This window comes from Onychomys torridus, chromosome 15, assembly GCF_903995425.1.
Source record: "Onychomys torridus chromosome 15, mOncTor1.1, whole genome shotgun sequence".
In the NCBI taxonomy this organism is placed as follows: domain Eukaryota; kingdom Metazoa; phylum Chordata; class Mammalia; order Rodentia; family Cricetidae; genus Onychomys; species Onychomys torridus.
In genome coordinates this window covers 8,044,074-8,067,018 of record NC_050457.1, presented here as the reverse complement: position 1 = coordinate 8,067,018, position 22,945 = coordinate 8,044,074, and the positions used below count along the sequence as shown (strand labels likewise).

Sequence of the window (22,945 nt, the reverse complement as noted above, 5' to 3'; positions counted from 1 at the left end):
TCGGTTAGTGACAGTGGAGAAAAGTAGAGGCAGAATTCCTAAAGCACAGTTGAAAGTATCAGTTATATTTATAGATCAGTCCTACTTCATGTGACCAAGCCAACAAGTATTGAAAACCAAGTGGGCAACCTATGTCAGGGTAGATGGAAAAAGAATATAACTGTCTTGGAATTCTGGAAAGAAAGCTGAGTGGAAAGCCTTCTGGTCACTTCTGTCCAGCCCATCATTATCCATGCAGCATGTATCTTTGATGGGTTTATGCCCTGAGAGACTCTGACGGCTTCCATGTTCTATGAATAATACATATTTTGGGGACAGTGTCATACAATGATCTATCTTTGCTCTAAAAAGACTCATGACTAAGCAAATGCAAATAAGTAGCACATCCTAACCACAAAGAAAGGTCCTTATCCCTATTGGAAAGGCCATCTTCATATCCTGTTGGAAGGTTGAGGACCCATACTTTTTGGAACTTGAAGCAACTCACAAAACTCTGTTTTTAAGATGAAATGCTTCCAAAGCTCATCTCCCCAGTAACCAGAAAGAAATTTACATTGGAAAGTATACTTGCTTTAGTTTTAAAAAATCAAGTAAGATTAGAAATCGGATTACTTCTTTATAAGGAAGGCATTAATTTTTAAAAGAAAGGCTTATCTCTTTTGGAAAATCCAGTATTTCACAAGGCAAAACCTATTTGTGAATATTCAACTTCTGTGAATCATTCTAAAAGGAGTAAACTTTTCTCTTTAATGACATTTAAGATTGTTTATATGTTATGAATGACGTATAGACGATTTTAGGATTAACAATTCAGGATGACTAAATTCATACATGGAGTTTTGGTTTTGAAATAATTGTGTTTTTCAGACATAATAAGATTAAAGTTTGTAGTCACCCTGTGTCCATATGACCCTTTCCTCAACACTAGCAGTAGTTAGTCAGGCTAAGTCTGGCCTAAAACTGACAACAGTTCTCCACCCCACTGTCAACAGTTACAGAGAAAGAACAGTAGGATTCAGCCCAGGTTATCTTATTAGATCCCTGTGATTCTCAGCTCTCTGTGCCAACACAAATATCAGGGCCACCCAACCCCCTAAATACAAGTACACACAAATTAATTAGAGCTTACACGACATGTAAAATTATGGATAAAAGCCTAGAACTGTTCTTTATTCTCATCTTGTGTGACTGGGTCTTGCTAGGTAGCCCAGGCTGACCTTGAACTTGAGATCCTTTGCCTCACCTCTGAATCACACACATGTGTCACTGTGTCCAGCTTTTATGATTCACCTTAAATCTATGTGCTTGCTCATCAAAAACACTATAAAATCAATTTATGACAGACATGTACACATCATCGTTTTAAACATGATATACTAGGATTCCTTTTACTTTAAGAATTAAGAAAACATAACAGTTGTGTAGCTTAATTCTACAGAGATAATTTAGCAATTAATTTATATGCTGCAACAGCAGTGCCAATGAGTTCCAACTGTAAGTTATTTTCTTGTTAAAATGTGCAAAAGTGTTTTAAAACACGGTAATTTATATCGCATGAGTTATCTATGGAAAGGGATCAAATTTGTAATTGACAAGACTTCTCACACAGCACACCTGAAGTGTTCTTCATAAAATTTCCTGTGGAAGATCTAGAGCCAGCTTTTCTGAATATGTGTTTTATCAACACTTACCTATATTCTCACTCCCTTTACAGTTTTTAATCAATATTTTTAGGTCATGTGAATTTTTAACTTTGATCAGAGAAGTTTGATTTCCCTGAGATTTAAGTGGTTACTCAAGTTAGAAATTATTTTAATAGCTGAAAATTAGCATTCAAGTAGCATTTGAGTCTTTAATTCTGAAATATATTTAGTACCACAAACTCTCTACAAAATGTAAATATGTCCAGTAACTATTTGCATGTGCTTACATACGCGGCATATATACCTAAAACTTAAACTCCTGCTATATAATTAAGTTCATTAATTTAGGAATGTATGCAATGTCCATTACTTAAGTTTTAAGAATTTATTTAAAAGTAGAGAAATTATTTTCAGTGAAGACAACATAACTTGAAATATTTTTTTATTAAGGAAGAAGATAAAGAAACTTTAATGAATAAGGACTGTACTCAGAAAAAATTACTAATTCTATATTTAAGATGTGAGTATATGTAAAACAAAATATCACAATGTTCCTTGGAAGTAGAGTCTCTCTAAAGTTGTGAATGTATTTGATAGTTTAACTACTTCGGGATTAACTTAATGATGTTGTCTATTAGATTAAACAGTTGGTATTTATGACTACCCCTTTATTACTCTGTCCAAGAATAATTTAAACAAAGCTATTCCTTAGTAGAAAAGCAGGCCTAAGTCTAGTATGAGAACAGATTTGTATTTAATTATGCAGGAAATACCATAGCTGGAAATTCGATAATTTTATCAAAACCATCTTTGATTTATTTGAAACATTTTTATAAAAAAAAAATCTCCTCTTACATGTAATCGTTATAGACATCTGTGGACTTCTAAGATTTTATTTTTAATAGAAAGTAATATTTGGTACAAAAAATATTTGGAAGAAAGCTTTTGGTCTAGTATAAAAGTTTCTTAGAAATCTTAAGGGCTGAGCACAATAAAACTAGGGCAATGCATATATTCTCAGTTACTCAGAAAAAACCTGCAGAAGTGACTAGTGGCATGTTCTGACACATTCTTTTCATAAACCGAACCCTGTCAGTGACAGCAGAACAGATTGTGTGCATCTGCTGGGCACGAGCCAGATGACAGTGGAAAAACGCACATGGGTACCTTGGCACAGCAAATAAAAAATGGAGAAAAAAAGACCTGGAAGAGACAGTGCTCAACTTTAATTGAAACATTCTTTCCAACATGATGAACATCGTCCAACCCCTTGTGCATGGAGCCTGTCAATTTTACATGTACAAATGTATTTTTAAAAGAATCCTTTATAAATTAGTGCTGTTTTGTCCTTCCATAGCACTAAATATTGACTCGGGCATTGGGTTATTACTAAAATTATGTCAAATGTACTAAGCACAAGGGGTGAAAAGACACCTGAGTAGTTTGGTACAAGAACACTGAACTTCGGAAAACCCTCTCAGGTTCAGTGAAATTTTCAGTATCTGAGTTAGGTTTTCAGATCATGTGAGTATTATACTGTCAAGTGCCAAGGATGCATCAATTCAAATATTCTGTAAATGTGACTCTTGTAAGTGGTGCTTGCACTCGATAATGCTGCACTATTCCATCTTATGCTGATCAACCACAGTATTATTTAAACAGTTGCCTCAATAGCAGAAGAGAGCCCCATACATACAAACAAGTGTGTTGCTAGCTATAAATCATATCTGGAAGTTCTCTTGGATACTCTGATTACAATGAAAATTTATTCTATACAGTATACAATGCAAATTTTAAACTGGAGACAAAGTTGTTTAATAGATTAGGAGTCTGACAGAAGCAGCTGCAGTCAAAAAAAAATCCTGGTGATTAACAGCCATTTTCCAGTAATCATAACCCTGGAAAGGGCTACTGAGCAGGGGGAGGGGGTTGCAGATGGGAATAATTCTCTAAGCCCATATGCCTTAGAGGGCTCCATCATCTTCATGCAGACTTATTATTATTATTATTATTTTTGAATTAAAGCTTTCAGAAGCGTCCTTGATTGCAGTGTTGGGAGCTGTCCATGCTGTTTTGCCTCAGGGAAGTCCACTCTGCAAGTCTGCCTTGCGCTGAGCACTCTTTTATCCAGGCATTAAAACAAGGTTAGAAAAGAAAGCTGGAATGCAAGGTGCACACCAGAGGGTCATTATTCAAAAGTGGGAGAACTATTTCAAGCAGACGTAACTCCCCAGGCTATATACACTGGAAAGGCTTTGTCAACATTACCTGCTAGCAAAATATGATTTTTTTTTGAGAAAAAAAAAGTGAACTATAAAAACAACAAAGAGGGAAAGTCGCTTCTTGCACCAGAGATATTCCAAGTTGTATCAAGATTTCCTGAATGTGTCTTTTATATGTCAAATGTTAAAGTCCTTGGTAAAATTCTGCATTTCCTGTACTTTATATTTCTTCTCACATTGAGTGAAAAGATATAAAAAAAGTCCATTTGTTCATTGCCTCCAAGTAGGTAAACTGTAGTTAGAGTTAATAATCACTCAAGCAAATAATTATAGTAGAACTGTATTTACATATTTTTAACTATTCAAAGAAAAGTACGTTTCATCTCTATGAGGAAAAATTGATTTAGCAGGTTCTATATGACACATTCTATATGTAAGCATGCTTGTGAAGGAGCGTAAGGATGACTACAATACCACTTGTTCTTCCCACAGAATTCTATCACCACATACAACCAAATTGTAAAATAACATAAACAAACAAGTACCGATAGACCCCTCAAAGGCAAGTACTGACTGAAACTAATTGAAGACTCCAGAATTCTTAGAGACTGTTTTCACAAAGCACCTTCAACTCTGTGAATCAGTCACTTTCCCTGAATTGAAATCCTATTGAAAGTATTACTGTTAAGCAATAATCTATCTAAAGTCAAAACTTGCAATAAATGCCTTTTAAAAGTCAAGGCTGAAATTATTTTTATTCTCATGTTCCCATTTTAAATTCTGAAAATTACATCTGATGTGTGAAGGTTCTGGTTTTCCTAGAGAAAGAGGTATATTTTATTTAGTAATCATTAAAATTGATCCAACACAGCATCCAGACAAGACATTTGACCTGACAGTAACCCATTTTTTAATAGTCTAAAGGAAAAAAAGTTAAAAGATTGCTAAGTGATCTTCATTAGTCAGAAAATAAAGTGTTAGAGTGGTATTACAGAAGTTTAATAATTACTGGGCATTCATTATATGAATGCATAATGCTTTTCTATGCCTTCACAGAGACTTCAAGAGGTGGATGTTATCAGTCCCATTTTCCAGATACTAGTCTGAGGTTTTCCGGAGCTTAGATAACCTGCCTTCAACCACAGGCCAGCCAACTGACAGATGGATTTTGAACCCAGTTGGGGATGTTGCTCGGCATAATCATGCTCCACAGCTTATAGGCACACAATGTATGCAATAGCATGTGTGTGTAATTAAGGAACAGAAAATGAGTATGGCGATGGGTTCTTTAAACGCTTTGTGTTACTGAAGTGGTTTTCTCTTTCTTTCAGATCCATCATCATTGTATCTCTCACTTACTCTGCTCTTTCATCTCTACTCCATAAACACGTGTGTGTGCACATGTGTACACACACACACATGAGATCTGACCAAAGACTTCAGAGAGTCACACAGAAGCAGTGAATTTGGTTCAGCCTATTCCATAAATGAAGCTTCTCCTGAGAGCTCAGGCAGCTGTTCATTGCTGTTGTGGGTGTGCCATCAACTGACTTTAAAAACACAGCAGCTTGTGACAAAGACACTACCCTGTAGTCCTTACTCTTGCAAGATCAATGCACGAAACTCTTTGTCACGTGATATTGTCCTGTGTTGAAGCACATCAGTCTTTCAAGTGTAAGGAAATAATAAGTTAACAGCCGAGACAATTCTACAGTCACACATGGGTAGTCAAAGCAAGGTAAAAGTGCACATGCTTTCACAAGACCAAATGATGGTTGTTTTTTTGTTGTTGTTTTTGTTTTGTTTTGTTTTGTTTTTTATAAGAAGGAAGATCAGACAGGGTCCAAAAATGATAAATATTTTAAAAAGGGAGAAAAGGTCAAGTGAGGAGTCTTTAAGACTGTTTCTTTGACTTATTAAATGAGGGAAGGAGATGGCTCACATAGTGCTCGCTCTCTCCAGCCACATCAAGAGATGTTGTCAGTCTGTTTGGACCCAGGAGCCACAAGGAAGCAACACTGGGAACTGAGAAACCCATGCCGGCCCTTGGAAACCTATTCACGTCACTGTGGAAATTGTTTTTAGTTTACATAAAGGGAGAAAAGTTCAAGTGTGAAAGAAAAGTGTAGGTGACTATTTCCTTGACCACTACCTACACACACTTTAAACTGGCTTCCAATAAACCCAATAAGTCAAATCTTGCACACTTGCCTTTTCACACAGCCAGGTTTGCTGCTTTTGTTTAGTGAAGAAACATAATCCAGATGGAATTAGGTCAGGATTTATACATTTTTGACTTATTAAGAGTTAACAAAGAACGGTGAGAGAATCTACAACACAGATTTTATGTCCTTGGTCACAGAACGCTTTACTAAAAGACCAATGACTTAGTAAGTCTCTTCACATATGGATGGAAATCAGGCACCTTGAAGAAGTAATTGGTTAACATAGTTTAAAATGTCTAAAGTGCTTCACAAGACTACCTATTTGATGCAACGCTAAGATATTCAGGCATTAAAATCAAGAATAGCTTGTATAATGTTTATATAACAAGATAGTGTATTTTCCTATTTAAAATCTCCATACTTCACACTTGACAGTGGGTGGAATAATGTTTATCAGGGTGGTGATTTATACTATTTTGGACTACCCTAAGAAAACAAAGAAACCTCATGTTGTATTTTAAATTAAAACAAAATCAAAGATTCACACAATTTTCAATGGGATGTCTAATTTTTAACACAATAACTATCATTTTTACTCCTGCCTATATTTATAATATATGCATCAAAGTTCAACATTTCTTCTCTCTTGCTGGAGGGCTTGGCCCACAGGTATTCTGATGAGATTCCTTTTACATTTTCTGAAAAAGGCCTGTTATATTAATCTTTTAATACTTTGTTAGAAAAACGTATGTACTAATATTGACAGAAAAATAGTTGCTCTTGATATTTAAATAAAATGAAAATAATCTAATTTATCTATTTTAAAGGAACATGAAGTTACATTTACTTGTTGAAGTGTTCAGTCAAAGTTATTTAGATAATTAATAATTGGTTTGGTTTGTTACTGACTAAACTAAGATTTATACCCTGTTAGAACATTGTGAAAGCAATAATTTAGTTTAAAAATAAGAGTGGAACAAATATTTATTATGTAGTAACACTTTCTCCTGAAGGGTCCCATTTAATATATTTCCAAAGGTGAAGGCTACTTTTAGAAAGGTGTGCTGGCAATAATCAGACTCCACCTCTCACAAATGAGAAGTCACTACTCTGGCCGCTAGAAATTATTTTTAATAGGATTGAAAGAAAAGAAGCCCATTGGTAAGCGTTCAAAGTGTAACTGGCAATTAAAAGCTACTTTTAAACACTTGTTACTTTATGTGCCAAAGAGAAGTAGACATTTCAGACCAGTTTCAAGTGCAAGGATTACAAATGCAGATATTTAGAAATCAACTGACTTAACATGATATTAGTAAAATTACTTATACGTATTTTCCCTCTTTGCACTTTGTATTTTGATTGAATTATTATTAAAAATGTGAACATTTATCAATAAAAATCACAGCAGCACCATATATTGTGGTGGAACATTGCTATTTCATGTGATAAGTAGAAAAAAAATCTTTGATGTTGATTTACATCACAAAATGATCTTGCCTATCAGCAATATAAGGCATAAGCTTCACTGAAAAGAAACTATTATATTTTTCTTTGTACAACGACAAAACCCCCCACAGGTATCTGATCAGGCCTTCATGTACTATGTAGTTAGGGGGTAGGGAGGCAGTCCCATGTTCCGACTCACACCTATTGTTTCATGCATTCTACACTGCTATATGGGAATCAAAAGGAAACATACTGAATCCACTTTGCAGCTCAGTTCTTAGTGATTTAAGAGGCAGAGTGTTCAAGCTGAAGAAGGGAAACATTGCGCCTTTCCTTTCCCAAAGCCACTGCTCAGGAAGGAGGCCCTCTGCTGCTCAGCCTACACTGGAGGAAAAGGACATTGCTTAGGGCTGAAATCACTCTGAGACAGAGGAGGGAAGTTTATGATGTGGCGCTGTGCACTGTATCTGGTCTGCAGCCAGCAAGTTTTCATTTTGCAGCCGGGCTGCCAGTACCTGCCCTGCATACACAAGAATAAAAATATACCCGCTCTACCTCAGGAACTGTGTGGATGTTAGAATTAAAAGAGTTTATTTCTCTTTCTTTATCCTGAGTGTAATTACTGTTTTTAAAAAAGAAAGAGCTGAAACTATAGTAACTGGAGGCTTCCCCTTTTTTTCTTTTTAAACTCCTCAAACTACCTTCCCACAAAGCCATTTAAGTCAAATTGTACATTTACAGACTCACCTACACGATGGATATAACTTAAAACATCTGCTTAGACACATATGTTTTGTTCTGTTATAAAAAATGTGGCAATTTAAAAAATATAGGGCCATTATAATCTTAAAATGTGTTCTTCTGTGTGTGTTCATTCATTAAAGAGATCTTTGACTGCAATTAGCTAGTCGGTTCTATAAAGCCTTCCTTGTGTGACCATGATTTCTAAAAATAAAATGTTCCAGTGAATATTTCAGCTAAATAGCCACACCTTCAAAATTACTATAAAGAAATCCCAATCCTTCATGTTGCATGAAAAAAAAATCACATCTGCTTTCCAGAATAGTTTGTTATGTACCTTATACAAGGTCAACAATTAATTAGGAGATAAGAAATGAAAAGTCAACTTTATTACCCTACTAGGCAAATTTCCTTATCTTTTCCTATCACTTACATTAACAAATCTATTGTCTAATTTCATAAAACTAAGCATATTTAAGTCAATGGTGCCAATATTTATGGTTGGAGCAACAGATGCATTTGATTGTTACCATTTTAACTTGCTGAAAATATTACAGATATATTTTTTAAAATCTAGTTTTAGGCTGGTTTCTTTTAAGCACTTCATATCCTCTAACAAAGGACCATGTCTAATACTCAAAATTCAACATGCTAGAAATTCACAGTATCCTTAAACCATGTGCAACATCTTCATATGTATGTTATCTCTCCCAAGGTGCAGGAAGACAATCAGTGATGCTCAGGCTGCAGTTTGGGGAGAGGAGCTTCCCACTAGGAACTGCTTCGAAGATCGAATCTCCAGTCGCTACAACCAGTTGAAGGGACTTTATTGAAATCATCGCTTGAGGACCTGCACTGTCATTCAAGAGGCAGGATGAACATCACTGCTTCATTCATTTCAAATTTTCTGCATTAAGATTTAATAAAGTCTCTCAAATGTGTACATTATTAAAGAGTACTGATTCCTACAGATTTTCTTTATAAGAAGTTTACTGCATTTATTGTTTGTCATATCACCGATTTCCTGTACAGTACCCTCAGAAATTTATCTTCATGTGTACTCTGAATTTTGTTTACAGTTACTGTATTTTAAAAATAAAATAAATACCGAGATTGGATTTCCAGCACAGAACAGCAATGTATAACAGACATATTATAGTAACAGCAAATGTCATTTGTTCTGCCAATGAAGCTAAACTATGGATTTATATAACAGGCAACATACATTCCTTCCTTACTATGAAGGGGGTCTGTTTTGGGCAGTGAGAGCAAGAAAGAGTAAAATAATAACATACTATATTATCTTTTCCATATTCTTATATTTTACTATAGTGGTCTCTGTCAGAAACATTATTTTTCTTAACAGACATTTTTGAACACAGGCATTTTAGTGTTATCTCTAGACTCCCACCAGGGGGTAGGGAATATATTCTTTAGCACCTTTTATTTTTATGTCTTAATACTACACAATATGACAGTTGTCAGAATTATTTGAGTGTACTTTAGAGTTGTGGGCAGGAGCCCTGAAAATGTTTGATTTTTGTTTCATGGTCTTTTTTAGCACTGCACATTCAGCCACCAACAGGAGGTGTTTTCAGGGAAAACAAACCTTGACGGTTTTCTCTGCTCACTAGCTAGAACAGATCATTACAAATTATCCTATTTCTCATGCACCATTCTCTTCCATACCGCATATTTGCTTCAATTCTCTGAGGGAAGCAATGTGGCTCCTGTGAGAAAGGCCCGCCCCTTCCTAGATGTTTGCTTCCCTAAAAGAAAGGAGCACACCCCCTTACATCTTTGGAATTTGTCCAACAAGCAAAGAATTGTAATAACACTGTAGCACCGACTAACTTAGAAAAAAATTAGGCAAATGCTGCTAATATTCTGTGTATTTTTAAGCAGAAACTAACTCCCCTCCTCCTCCCCCACCTCTCTGTCTGTCTGTGTCTCTCTCTCTGTCTCTTTTTTTTTGGTGTGTGTGTGTGTGTGTGTGTGTGTGTGTGTGTGTGTGTGTGAAACAAGACTTAGCTTTTGCACTTGGGTCCTCAAAACACTGTATTAGTGAAAGTCATAAATGTGGTGTGCACACATGCCCTGTGACAACTCAGGAGGAAGCCCATAGATGTTCCAAGCCTTTGAACTATTAGGGGAATGTCACTTTCATAACTGTATTAAAGAAAAAAAAATCACAAGTTCAAATGCCAGTTTTCTTAGGTAGAATCTGAGCTGCCAGAAGTCACAGATTTGCAATAATATCACGAGTCTTTACTATGATTCTAAGGACAGAAAACTTGTACTGAAGATGATGTCCACTAATGTCTCTCTCATGAAAGCACTCTGTGAGTCATGAGAAAATATGTTCTAATAAGCCCCCCTTCCATCACACAGAGACATCTACTCCCTAATCAAGTTTTCCTTTTGTTATTTTATGAGAAACAATATTTGCGCACATATCTGCACACTTATCTTTACTCTTACTGTTTTAACCTTTCAACTGCAGAGTTCACACAGAAATCTGCATGTTGCAAACACATGGAGTTAACACAAGTTGGTATCTCTTGAGGGAGTTTTTGCTTAAATGCAATAAATTCTTTTACCATCTTTTTTATCAGTCGCTCGATGATGAACTCAGCTATACAATCTACAGGTCTACAAAATCGAAGATCTACTATTTTTCTTGTGCAATAATAATGAATATGAGGAAGGATTACATGACTTGTAACTGAACATATAAACTTACTACACTTGGCAGAATATTGTTAAAGTTAAAGCAAACCTACATGTGTCATAAATCTACAGATGAAACATCTCATTCACTACAGCATCCTATCCTATTGTAGTAATGCACAGAAAATTAAACACATAAATAGTAATTTTATGTATCACGGAAGATGTAGGCAGTGGAAATGCAACGTTTACATGTATGGATGACTCGTTAGTGTTTTACTGTGAGACACTAGGAGGCATCAGTAAAAAAGGACTTCAATTTTAGAAGAAACAAGAAACTACTGAAGTGCTGATGTGTGTGAAGTTTGAGTTTTAAAAATGCTACAGGTAAAGCTATTCTCTCACAGTCTTAAGCCATTATATTTTGTCATAAAGAATGATGTTTATATAATATTCATAAAATAGACATATATCTATATATATTATTTCACCAATAAACACCTATCAAGATGTACTTTGCATGTATTGGTTCATAACTACATAACTACTCATTTTGATGAAGAATATACTTGGTAACAGAACAACACACTGGATATTGACAATTATGCATTTTCTGATCAATTATTCAATACCATGAATATGTTTTATTTCTAGCCAATTCTGCTTTGCATTCTATGTAACACTTCTGAAATAGCCTAAGCTCTATGGTAAGCATTTCACACAAACAAGACAACTTGACGCCTGTTCATGGAGAACCGATGGAACTTCAAATTTAAGCAACGAGAAAGCTCATAAAGGAACATACTTTCTTTCACTGCACTATTGAAAGCCTATTATGTGAACACTGAGTTTTCCCCTGTTTGAATTGCTCTTTCTAACGATGAAGCAACAGGGTTGTGGCATACTTATCTAGCCGTCATTTGGAATCAGAGTGTTGCTGTTCCTCAGCAATCGGCTTTTATCTTTGCCCTATCAGAATAACACGTGAACTGTGTAATCTGCCTTTTGTAAGGTGTACAGTGTTGTTGCTTCAGTTCTGTGACTTGCCTCTGTGATCTGATTTGATTTCTTAAAGGTAACAGATCTCAATGAAGAGTACTGAATGCAGGAACATTGGAGAATCCGTGGGATTAAGGTATAGTGCCGAGGCTGGGATCCCAGTCAGCTCTTCTTCCCCATGTGGTATATTCACTAAGCATCAGAGATGAAAGCCCCTCATTTGGTCCAAACCATCACTGTGTATGTGCAAAAGATACACACATGCTTTTCTAAGCTTAGACAATCATTTGGGAGACATTTTCTTAAAAGATGCTATTTAAAAAAGTTAAAAATTAATTAGTAGTCCTTTTGCAGTCCACATTGCGAGCCTTAACTGCACATTAAATTTTGCCACATTGCTTTGAATCATGGCCCGAAAACCTTGGATTTCTGTTTAATAACTATTTTTTGTTATGTATTACAGTTATTATTGTAAAGATATTTCTCGATTTTTGTCACTTTCTGAGATTTCTTAGTCTAAAATACATAGCACAGAGTTGGGAAATAAAACCATAAAATACACAACAATAAACAAAAGAAAGTTTGAAAAGATAAGGTTAGCATTTACCAAAGGGTTGTTTAGTATAGTTCTCTATTAAAGAAATTTAAATACAATGAATAATTTATTAGAAAGACATAATTGTATCCCGTTCAGCTTATTCACTGAGTAAAGTGAAGGCCAAGGAAAAATTAAAAGATATTTGAAAGCTAGAGTATACTGTTGTTTTCAGGATTCAATTTCCAAGAATCATTAGTTACTTTTTTATTGGAATGAATAAATTCCCCCAAATTTTGCAAAATAAGCCTGTTTATAAAGAAAAAAAATGAGGCAAGTTACAGCAAGCCTTTGTGACTGAAGTTTCCTGTGGTTATTTAGTATCTGTGCCCGGGAAAGTTAAAAATATGATTAACTTTGAAAAGGGAAGAAAGTTGCTTCTTATTATGATATGGTCATTTGTTATTTCAACAAATATAAGAAACATGAATAAGAAATAAATGGCACACCTGACTATTATCCTCTGCTGCATTCACATGCACAGCAACCAAGATGGAGACAGCATAGTTAATGAATGAAGTAAAATATGTTTTTAATAAGGACTTTGAAAACTATACAACACGTTCCAAAGCTGTGTAGACTATATTAATAAGGACAGTAGTTTTTTTTTTTAAACAAAGTTTAGCACAACCTGAAGTAAAGGTAACTGTCAACTATTGACCCTTTAACTTTATGGGGAACCAAATTTTAAACAAAAATTATGTGTAGATTATGTTTTGATGAATACTTTTAGAATCAAGATTAGAATATGATTTATGATTAAATATATGTTCTTTCAAATAATATACAAAACTCATGGACTTAAGGATTTTTCCCTCTTAAGATAGGCGGTAGGGACATTTCATTCTGTCTACCATGTACTTGCTTTAGGAATACTTCTCAACTCAATCATTAATTTCATGCTTGTACTAGATGTTAACAATGTGGTTTGTTGCCTGCATTTTCTATAATAGAATCAATAGCTGCACAAAACTCCACTTGTGCCAGACTGATACACACTGAAGTGTGTTTTTTTTTTTTTCAAGGCTAGCCCAAACTGACATTATTTTAAAAATTAAATGAGCTATTTCAGCTGTGAACTGAAAATTCTTAAACCACTTAAGGCTGAAATTGTTTTTGGCTAGAAGGTTAAGCTTGGCTCACAGGTGGCCACATTTCATGTCCTAGCATGTCTCTAGGGAGGGGATGATTATGCCCTCCATAAACATCTTTACTCTGCAAGCACAATTCCATTGCAAGCTTGTGCCAGTGACAGAGAGCCTGGTCACTCTTCTGGATAAGCACGGACAGGCAACTAGAGTTTCCTTTACAGCACTTTGAAAACATATGCACTCACCAAGTATTTCCTAAGACAGTTACTGTTAGAGTTACTATCAGGCTAACAATAGTAAAATGCACTTTGTGTCAAAGCAGGTCTCCACGGAGGACCAGTTAAAGAACCACAAGAGAGTATGATTCTACACACACAGTCAGCATTTACATATAAAGTATTTCTTATGAAAGACATCCATTTCAAAAATATGAGGGAAAGTCTTTTCACAAAGAATAACTATAGCATCTAAAAGAGTACAAAATGGTTCAGATATAAAATTTCCCTTAAGAATTGGTGGCCTTGCTCTGGAAAGGAAATAACATTAGCATTGGACTCAAACACTTGCATAATACATAATAATACAATAAACAATGTGCTCCGACTCTGTAGACTTCCTTCACAGCTAACTTTTTCACCACTTAGTTTGGTAACTTTCATCCGAAGTCCAAACAGAAGGCGGACTAAGGGACTCAGTCTTGCTTGTTTTTAAAAAGCTTAATATTTCCCTTGATCTAAACAACAGTGCATATGCTGAAATCCAAACGTGAACTGTAAAATGCATAGCCTACCATGGCCAGGGCACTGCTTCTGGTCCCTACCAATTAAGCTCTCTCAAGCCAGCACTTTGGTGAGGGCAGAGGATGCACAAAGGTGGCCCTTGGCAGACAGCCCTGTAGCTTAAAGCCATCCCAAGCCCTAGTGGCTCAGAATCCAAACCCAGGGCAAATCAATCCAAACCCAGGGCAAATCAATCTTGGGGGCAACTTACAGGAACATCTTTCCACAGTGAACTAACGGCTACGTTTTAAGACATCTACTTCAAGGTCACAGAGCAGTCTGTGAAATTCTAAAATCCACCAGGTTCCACGTTCTCCACCCTATTAAGCATGCTAACGACGTGAACTAACTTCATGAAACTTTAAACAAGCTGATGTGACACGAACGAGTCAGATGTGACTTCAATAACGGATGGCAAACAGATACTACTATCTAAAAAGTTACTTTCAGTCACACACAAGGAAATCGTGGATTCTAAAGAAAAGAATGCACAACAAGCCTCAACTTAAGCCTTTCCAAAAGGAGTTAGGATAGACCTACTGCCTGGAAGAGATTGGTGCAGATTTCAGAGACAATACCCAAGCTATTTCTATTCTTTTCGAGAAATGTCAGAGGTACTTACATGAAGGAAGACTCGACCAGATTAGTCCTTGGAATATTTTCCTTTCTTAAAAGAGGAAGAGAAAGAGAAAAAAAATAACAATAATCTTTACTTCATCCAGCCTTGAAGTGCTTCTCCACCTGATTCAAAGCTGCAGGCACGGCGACCCACACAGAACCTTCAAAGTCAATCCAATAGCAGCCCGAAGATGTCTGGGTGTACGCGTGTGCTCAAGTGTCTGTGACTGCGAGCCGAGCGAGCAGAGAGCTGGAGACGAAGTGTGCGTGTGTGCGCGAGCGGGAGGGGGGAGAGCGAGGGGGAGGCGCGCACGGGATCGCGCTTTCGCGCGCGCACCGAAGCCGCTGGAAGAGGAGGAGGAGAAAGAGGAGGAGGAAGGTGGAGGAAGCGAAGGAGGAGGAGGAGAAAGTGGCTCCCTGTGGCCGGCCGGTGGGATTAAAAGTAGCCAGACTCGTCCAGAAAACTGCATCCAGGAAGGAAGTGACAGAAGACGGATGGGAAAAAGGAGAGCAGCACACAGCCTTAGAAACGTCGCGTAAAAGAGCGGGGGGTGGGGGGATGTAAGGATACTGGGAGGGGACGCGGGGGTGGCAAGCAACACCGAGCACACGGGGCTGGGGTTCTAAGCAGCACGTACGAGCCAGTGCGCACCCCCACCCCATTTCATTTTATTCTTGCCTTTGCCTGCGCTGCCTTTTCCTTTCCGTTTCTCTGAGCCCAAACCGTTGCCTCTCCTCCCGAGCTGGGGAAATCATCAGTTTCACTCTTGCAAAAGGGGGGCGGGACTAGACCTCGCAGCATTTTAATAAAACAAACATACTGCAGCTCCCTCCTCACCCCATCCAGTCTCAACTAGATTGATAAATTACTCCACTACACTACTTTAATTATGTATATGGTATGCAGAATAAATCACTGAACATCAGTACCTCAATCAAGCACTTTTAAATGATAATTGCATCTTGGTGAATCAATCTTTCCATTCCTGACATTTTGCTAATTTTAGTTTTACGGTGGGGTAATGGCACATGCCATACGCAAACCTAATGACAATTCTTTATTGCATGAAAGGGAAGACAACAAGGGTAGCGGCGGCTCCCTGCCTCTCTCCCCGCCGCAGCGGAGGACGCTCGGAGGGGACGCTCCGGTGCCGCGCGCTTGCTCCCCCGGGAGGCTGCGAGCCAGCCAGCAGGAAAGTCCTTCTGAAGTCGGGATCTTCCCTCTGACCAATAGGAGCGCGACCCTAAGAGCTGCTCCAGTGACTTCCCCCCGCTTTGGATTCGCGGTAGCCACTTGCTCTGGTCCGCGCGCGGCTCCGTTACTCACGCGTAAAAGCCACGATCCAGGATGTCTGCAGTCCTCGAGCCCAAGCGTGCGCTTCCTGCCCGCCCAGAACATGCAAAGCTTTTGGCCTTGAGGCCCGGAGAGCTAGGCTAGAAAGTGAGCCGAAAGGATTCTCCCGTATTAGTAATAAAATAATTACAAGTATTTGAAATCTCGACTTTATCGCCGGGCCATGAACTTTCGAATCAATCTGGAAATATTTACCGAGGGGACAGCTTCCTTGGAGAGCACCCCTCTCCTTCCCTCAGCGTCTCCTCCTCACCTTACTGGACTTTATCCAGGTCATTAACATGGAAACCAAACCAACTTCCCAAATGCATTAGGCTACTCTGGCTGATAGCGGATGACTTCACTTATCCTGAAGAGTTTCAGCTGCACAGGAAGCAGCAGCTGAGACTGATAAGGACACTCATGTCAAGGTTTAAGTTTGCTCAACACTGTTCCATAGCAAAAACAGGTTAACAAACAACTGACACTTAGGAAAAAAGGTTCCAAGTTCTGGGTCGGTCCCTACTCTAGTCAATTACACCACACCCAAAAAGCTAAAGACAAAATATATCAACCGTATACAAACCGCGTGCCCACATACACACAGACAAGTTTTCATGCCAGGGGTCCTGTAGATTTTTAAAACATTCAAAACATTAATTTTTTTTAATATTATGACTGGAGGAAGAGAAAGCTCACAGAGGACCATAACACCGAAGGCACAAGAGTAGACAATAGTAACACAGTCAAGTATCAAGCTAACTAAAGATATCTCCTCAAAAAACAAAACAAACAAACAAAAATTGTTTAAAAAGCACCCCTCCCCCCAGCACTATGTGTTTAACCCAATGACGGGTTGCATTTGCTGGAAATTCTTCAGTAGGCCTGCAGAGGACTATTTTAACGCAGGGGGACAATGCGGTTCAAAAAGCCTCCTGCCTCATTGTGCAGGCTGTTTGAAGTTAGTAGCTTTTCTAGAAGAGCGGGCTTCAACATACAGGCACCCCCAAAGGCTTCACTTGAAAGCAGAGGTTGACTTCACAGGCCAGTTAAACTCCACCTAAGCAATCTGCAAGTGTCTGGCTCCTTCCCATCGTCACTGTTAATTAGCAGAGCTAATGGGTTCTTGTTTGTTTGTTCTGTTTTTGTAAATTAGGGTCTGTACTATGTATTGAGTCTGCCTTTCATAGAGCAAGTGTGTGGCGACCATGAGTTTATGTAAACAGTATGGCAAAGGCCTCTTTACAGGTACAAGCACTGATGTTTAGAGATGCTGAATACTAAGGCATGTCTAGATATGGCAATGTAGATGAAAATCTAGATGAGTTTTTGATGTTTACAAATATCCTCACCGAGCAAACTATAGGAAGGACCATGAGAACTTACTGCCATACTGCTTTAAATTAATGTAATGACTGTGTTATATGACAAGGTAGATATCGCCAATACATGAATTTCAACTGTGCTATTGTAGTTAATTATAGAAGATATTCCTATTTACTACAATATACTTCAGTTTTAAATTTACTTTCCTTCAAAAGGAAACTTTTACTTTACCCTTTCACATGTCAGGGAGTTATTTAGTGATAAACAGTGTAACAAATTCATATTTATCAACAACAGTGTAAACATTCAAAAGTATGCTAAGCCAAAGTGAGGATGATTTGAAGCTTTGGGCCTGGAGTGTACTATAGTTGGCCTTTTAAAATATAATTATCCCTTCAGTAGCTTTAGCTTCTTAATTATGTGTGACCTAAGTTAATGTTAGCGTTGGTTTCCTTCACATAAGCTTGTGTAGCTGATGTGGAAGGGAAGGAGTTACGTGGAACTAAGCAGTAGACTTTAAAATCATTTAGTAGTCATCCATGAGGTGGTTGATCCAGAGGGTATTTTGTATTTGCCTTTAAATAACCCCAGAATTGCATTATTTATTTACTTAAATTTACTCACACTGGTGATTCCTACTCCCTGGTGGTGCTTGGTTAGGATCAGGATATTTTCTTGTATAGGAAGTAGCTTACTTAGTCTAGGGTATTGAGAGACATAGAATTCCCTATGCAATTTCCAGATTTGTGGTTGGGGACGCGATTCAGTGGCAAAAATCTGACATCCTTGGCTTGCACCAGGCCTTTGCTCGTGGTTTGATATTCAACATTGAAAACACACACACAAAAGTCTTACTAATAGATAAATCCTTTCTAGATCTCAGTTTGCTAGGTTACATGATCTCTCCAATTCAGTTCTGTGTTTGATAAATAAAAATAATCATTATGTCCTTTATATCACTGGGAATATAGGGATTTGTTTAGTTAATAAAAGGCAACTTTCCTTTAAGAAAAAAGGGCAAAGTGGTGGCTGGGATTGGTGTGCTATTAACCACCTCCACTCGTGTGTGTGTGTGTGTGTGTGTGTGTGTGTGTGTGTGTGTGTGTGTGTTCACCAATATTCCTTTCATTTATTCTAAGTGCTTTATATTAAATATAAATACACATTAGTGACCCCTCCAAGGATTTATTTAACATTTAAACAACTGAAGTTATAGAGAGCATGGCGATTGTTTCTGAAAAAAGCTAACATCCAGCCCTGGTTTGTGACATTTCATTCCCCCCTCTTTTCTCCTGCTTCCCTACACTGAAGCAGCACTCTGTGAGAACCCTCTGCACTGGGTCTGCCTGCTTTTAAGCCTGGCCCACGCTGGGTGTAGCTCTTGAAGTGAGCTTTAAAAAATTATTTTAAAGTGAGCTGGGGCGGTTGCCACAGCAACCTACCCTGAGATGAAGAAAGGATATAGATTAATCTACCCCTTAAGATTATTCAAGTGTATAGTATTTGTTCTTCAGCCAGAATACTTTCAACACAAATATAATTGGACATGAAAGTTTAGAAAAGTCAGAGAAACATGGTTAGATTTAAATTCTACAGCACAATCCGTATTTTAACATCTTTGTAGTTGTCCTATGGGTGATGTACATAACTGCCTAGGAAGCAGACGAGACACTTGCAAAGGTGGGCCTCGAGAGGTGGGAAGAGACTGAGTAGCGTGCTACAGCACTGCTTATATATGGAGAAGAGAATGGGTAACGGCATGACCGGCACACATGTCCACATTTTAAAGACTTTAAGAGACGGGGGCTTTTGCTTTCACAGTAAGTTTGTGGTAAAGGGTACATGTGAGCACTCACCTCCTACACTTCTTTACTGCCTCAGCCATTTGACTTCCATGCTTCACTTCATCTCTTCAGAGGTTACTTCAGTTTTCAACTCTTCTTTTTGGCACCTTAAAAACGTGTAAATATTAAAAAAAAGTTATTTCCTCCAAAGCCAATGTTAAAGTCGATTCAAGTAGGTGTGGCTGTAAGACTTCTAAAGTGACGGTATCTACTACTTTAAACCCAAATAATTCACATTCGCTAGAAAAGAATTTAAATGACTAACTGTGCTAGTGTCCGTATTTTTTTTAAAATGAATGATGGCACATTTCTAAATTTCACAAATTCACTCCAGTACAGCTTTATCCCAAGCAGACCACACAGCACATGGACTGACTGTGGTAAAGAATCTGTAACATGGAAAGGATTTGGTTTATCAGGCAAAAGTTTCATTGTATGCCTCATCTCAAGACAGTGAGCCTATCTATACTCATCTTCACATTTGAACCTTTGATTTTATATCTGATGAAGAATCATAAGGCAAAAAGTAAAGGAAACTCTACCATTTCTCATGCTAATAAAATTTGTCAGACTTGGAGATGTTTGTAATACTGTCTAAGTTGATGGAAAGGTTGGTTTTAGGCATTTCTTAAAGGCCCACTTAAAAACACTTTGGGATTAATGATGTGGGTTCAGCACTATGTGTGAATTCTATTAGTAACAATACCTATCCTTCCAAGCCGTGTTTAGCTGTATAGAGCGTAAACGACCGTTCCTTGCTCTAATCTCTGGCTCAAACTAGCTTTCCATGACTTTGGTACACCAATGAATCTTTCCTTGGCTTCAGGATGGGACCAGTCCCCCAGAAGGACCAACCATGACACAGCAGATCATAAGGGGCAATATCCCATTTGTTTTAGCAGGATTTTCCATAGCCAGTAGTCACTTAGAAAACTTCTTCATCCAGGTCACAAGTCATATGATGTGTTTTTATTATATTGCATCTGAGCCAGAGAAATGAAGAATCTGGGCAGGATTTGTTTTAGGCTTGTGCTCGGTGAATTTGCATCCTTCAAACCCAGGCCCACCATGCCTAAGTATCAACTTGTTTTGGTTCTCAGAACCAAGTTTTCTGGCCAATCCCTTTCTCTTAGTTCTGCTTGGCTTTAATGTATATTAAGTGGGGATCATGATTCAGCCATCTCCCAGGACCTCTTCACCCTACTCTTCATGAAACACAGTCTGAAAGACACGCTTAAAAAAAACCGAAACACTCCTCTACAAAGTGTGAGACACTTATTCTATCAGTTAAGTCCAAATAAGGCTTGATTGGTAATCTGCTTCTAAGTGTACGGCTCATCCAGAAACATCCACGGAGACAGCTAAATTTAATGGGACTTTACATTTACTCTCGCCATTGTTAAATGCTTATTGAAGCACTGGTTCTACCCCATTTCTTGAACTAACACAAGAGACCTGAAATTTAAGGAGTAGATACTTACACTTCCCCCTTTTAACCGCTTCTTCTAGAATCTTTACTAGGTCTATGCTCTTTCATTTTACAAGATCGTGACCAGGGGATGCTGTGGAAGTTTGGGGTTAAAAATTTCGCCCGGCATTTTGGTACCCACTTCTTTGTTTGGGAAGCAGAGGGCTGGGATTCAGTCCGCAGGGCCCCTTAAAGAGCAGACGAGGGACGCCTCTGGCTTCAGCAGCTACTGGCTGAGTTATTGATTGCAGGGAGCAGCAATCCCTCCGGCTGATTTGTGTTGAAAGCGGACCGGCGGGCTGGGCGAACTGGAGAGGCGACGGCCGCAAAGCCACCCAATTACTGCTGGTCCTCCCCTCCGACATGGCTTTCCCTCCTATCTGCTCTTTCTCCGCGGGTCGCTACTTCCTCCCACCCACTTTTTTCGTGGCCGATGGAGCTGAGGGGGTGGGGAATCTTTACCCCGAGAGTTTCTAGAGCTACCAACCAGGCTGCTAGTGTGTGTAGGGTGGGGGGTTGGCGAGTGTGCCACGTGAGTGCGCCACAGGCTGGGCGTAGGAGGCCGGGCCCTCCGACGGACCTGCTGGGCCTGGGTGCTGCAGGGGGTTGGGCGTGCTGTGAGCGCCCCGGACAGGAAGGGGTGTGCCGGACTGGGTTCGGCTGGAGAGGAGATGTCTAGGCTAGGAGGAAAGAGACCAGTGGCTTGCTGATAAAGATGGAGCGTGATGGGCTCCTGGGAATGGAGGAGGGCGCAAAAGCAGTGGGTGTGCTTTGGAAATGAGCGGTGGCGGCTTTGGTGGAGTCTCTCTGCAGGTCTGGTGTTTAGGATCCCAAGAATATTTCTTCCAACGAGCTGGAAATGAGCTCTGTATGATCTCCATAATCACCAGGGGTCAGCAGAAGAAGCCCACCACGCACATACAGCTCACAAAGTGCTCATCTGAGGTCGGTTTTTCTGGTTACTTGATGCGCTCCAAGCATCTTGCAATCCGGGGAGAGAAACAGGAGTTTTGAGCAGCTCCAGCTGCCCTGTCCTATATCGTCCCGGATTTTAACAAATCTAATAGACCAATAAGAAAGGGTCAGGACCCAGAATTGGATTTAAACCCCAAGAACTCAGGATATACAGAAGTATTAAAAAAAAAAAAAAAAGCCAACCATTAACTTTGGCAGTTAAGCTGCCTTTGTGCATACATGCAAGTCTTGGCATAGTAAAGGTCACAAAGTAGAAAGAGAAGTGGGATGCTAAAGAAAATGAGCAGCAAACCCAAATAAGAAAACTTACTTCTCTCTTGCACAACTTTCATATGTTACAACTTGGAAACAGTGTTGGGATATTCTGCAAAAATAACCACCGGAAAATGGAGACTCTTGTGATGTTCTTTGCCTGTTTAGGGTTCTGTACCAAGGACAGCGTGTGTGGTAGGAAGAACACGGCAAAGGCTTTGTAAATCACCGGCTCTATACCTCTAAAGGGTAAAAGTGTGTGTCCCCTTCTCGAGGACTGCTCTGAATAGGGTAGCTGCTAGACACAAGTGGCTTTTCAAGTTAATTAAAACAAACACTGCCCCTATTTTAACTGCTTAATAGGCCCACGTGGGCAGTGGAAACTTTGGGGTAGGGGGATATTGAATATGTCCACCACTGCAGAGTACTACAGTAAAGTTTTAAACTAAGATAATGGCTTTAAAAAATGCTCTATGTGCTGGGTGGTGGTGGTGTATGCTTTTAATCCCAGCACTTGGGAGTCAGAGGCAGGCAAATCTCTGAGCACAAGGCCAACTTGGTCTACAGAGGGAGTTCCAGGGCTGCCAGGGCTATACAGAGAAACCCTGTCTCAAAAACAAACAAACAAACAAAACCCACAATGCTTTATGTTTGATACCAGCTGGATTTTAGGATATTCTGCATTTCCGTTACATGGCAGTAGCACAGAATAGTTTTAAAGTCTTTTATGCAGAGAAAGATTCTGGGAAACGCCTAAAACATTCATCGTCTTGTTGCT

General features: G+C 38.7%; 1 protein-coding gene across 5 annotated transcripts in view; it reads right to left on the bottom strand.

Annotated features, from left to right (window-relative positions):
• Mef2c (myocyte enhancer factor 2C) overlaps positions 1-22,945 on the bottom strand; it is a 164,606-nt gene that overhangs the window by 129,817 nt on the left and 11,844 nt on the right. The window contains exon 2 of one of the 5 annotated variants that reach the window (XM_036206943.1): positions 19,485-19,579. The gene's annotated coding sequence lies outside the window, so the exon portion shown is untranslated. Of the gene's footprint in view, positions 1-14,973; positions 15,457-19,484; positions 19,580-22,945 lie in introns of those variants that run through there. The other 4 variants (XM_036206945.1, XM_036206942.1, XM_036206947.1 and 1 more) reach the window with 4 other exon arrangements.